The sequence below is a fragment of the Amia ocellicauda genome, chromosome 2, assembly GCF_036373705.1.
Source record: "Amia ocellicauda isolate fAmiCal2 chromosome 2, fAmiCal2.hap1, whole genome shotgun sequence".
Classification (NCBI taxonomy): domain Eukaryota; kingdom Metazoa; phylum Chordata; class Actinopteri; order Amiiformes; family Amiidae; genus Amia; species Amia ocellicauda.
In genome coordinates, this window is record NC_089851.1 from 58,829,587 (window position 1) to 58,831,879 (window position 2,293).

Consider the following 2,293-nt stretch of genomic DNA (forward strand, 5'->3'; position numbering starts at 1 on the left):
AATGTGTGGCTCTCTCTGCTGGACCAGAGAAAGGCATACCACCAAGGCTTCATGTCCCCAGACTGCATTCACAACACCGTGGGGCCTCTACGAATGGATTCGTATCCCTTTCAGCCTTATGAATGCTTGTGCCGCGTTCCATCGGTTTATGGAGGAATGCCTAGAAGGATTGAGGGATAAAATTTGCATACCCTATTTAAATGACATCCTGGTCTTCACGGAGTCCTTAAACGAACAGGTGGAAGCAGTAAGGCGAGTGCTGCAAAGGTTGCAATCCCATGGAGTCAAGTTAAAACCAAGAAAATGTGAGCTCTTTAAGAGGGAGGTGCGCTATCTGGGCAGAATTGTCTCAGCTGAAGGCAGTCGTGTTGATCCCGTGGACACAGCCGCTGTAACGGCGCTTAAGGAACAGACACCAAGCACGGTGGGAGAGCTACACAAGATTCTGGGCCTGCTCAGCTATTATCGGCAATATATCAAAGACTTCTCCCGTATTACCAGTCCCCTCTACGATCTGCTAAAATGTAACACTGGCGGTGATGAGCCACAGAGAAAAGAAAACCACAAAGTAAGAAACAACAAACGGAATCAAGTGGTGCCATCAAGTAAATCAATTGAGTGGACAGAACACCATCAGCAGATACTTGAGAAGTTGATTAACTGCTTGGTTCAGCCTCCAATCTTAGGATTTCCAGACTTCTCCCAACCGTTCATCCTCCATACAGATGCATCCAACCAAGGGTTGGGAGCCATTCTATACCAGAATCAGAATGGCAAGCTGAGAGTAATTACCTATGGTTCCCGAACTTTGACAAAGGCAGAGAAAAATTACCACCTGCACAGTGGGAAGTTGGAATTTTTAGCTTTGAAATGGGCTGTAACTGAAAAATTCAGAGACTATCTCTATTACGCACCAACCTTTACAGTGTTCAGCGACAATAACCCATTGACCTATGTTCTGACCTCTGCAAAGTTGAACACCACCTGGTGTACACGGGTGTCAGAGCTCGCAGACTTCCACTTTACCATCCGCTACTGTCCAGGTAAAGAAAACATAGATGCAGACTCACTCTCCAGGATGCCAGCGGATCTGGAAATGACAATGAGAGAATGTACTGAGGAGTTCTCATCTGACTGTGTGGGAGCTGTAGTGCAAGCATTGGAGATCCAGAATAATCCAGATGTGTCCCTGGCTGTAGCCTGTCCGAGTGTATCAGCATGTGTGGAGGAAAATGAGGGACTCCTCAAACCCCTGTCAAAAGAAGAAATTAGACAAGCACAAAAGAATGACAAGGACATTAGAGTAATCGTTGAGCACTTACAAACAGGATCTAGGCCCCCTCAGCAGTGGCGCTCTGTCAACTCTCTATCCAAAGTTCTTCTGAGAGAATGAGATCAGCTGAAACTGGATGAACATGGCATTCTGTTACACCACACATCTCAAAGGACACAGCTGCTATTACCAACTCAATTCAAAAGAACTGTTCTAAGGGAACTGCATAATGAGATGGGTCATGAGGGCCTCGACCGCACCACGAGCCTCCTTAGGGATCGGTTCTTCTGGCCCTACATGCAGAAAGACATTGAAAACTATGCCCTGAGAACCTGCTCCTGCATCAAACAAAAAAAAACATGCCGTGACACAAGAGCGCCCTTTAAAAGCATCAAAACGACCCACCCATTCAAATGAGTGTACATTGACTTTCTTCATCTGGACAAATGCAAGGGGGACTACGAGTACATTTTGGTAATCGTTGACCACTTCACCCGGTTTGCACAGGCCTATGCCACAACCTCAAAATCAGCAAAAACAGTGGCTGACCGGTTATTCAATGATTTCGCCCTCAAGTTTGGGTTTCCATCCAGAATTCACCACGACCAAGGGGGAGACTTGAAAAGTACAGTGGCGTCAAGGACCACCCCCTACTACCCCCAAGGGAATGGGCAGGTGGAAAGATTTAACCGGACATTACTGCAGATGCTGAAAACCCTGACTGAAAGACAAAAATCTGATTGGAAGAATGCACTCAACAAATTAATATTTGCATACAACTGTACTAGATGTGACGTGACTGGCTTTTCACCTTTCCATCTGCTGTTCAGCCGCTCACCAAAGCTGCCCATCGATGCTCTCTTTGGGCTAAACTCAGAAAACAACTCTCAGAGTTATAGTGAGTACATGGAACGATGGACGAAAGGGATGCAAGAAGCTTGTGAGATAGCGAGAGAACAGGCAACCAAGTCTGCTAAATGGAACAAAAGGAATTACGACCAAAAAGTGAGGTGCACTGAC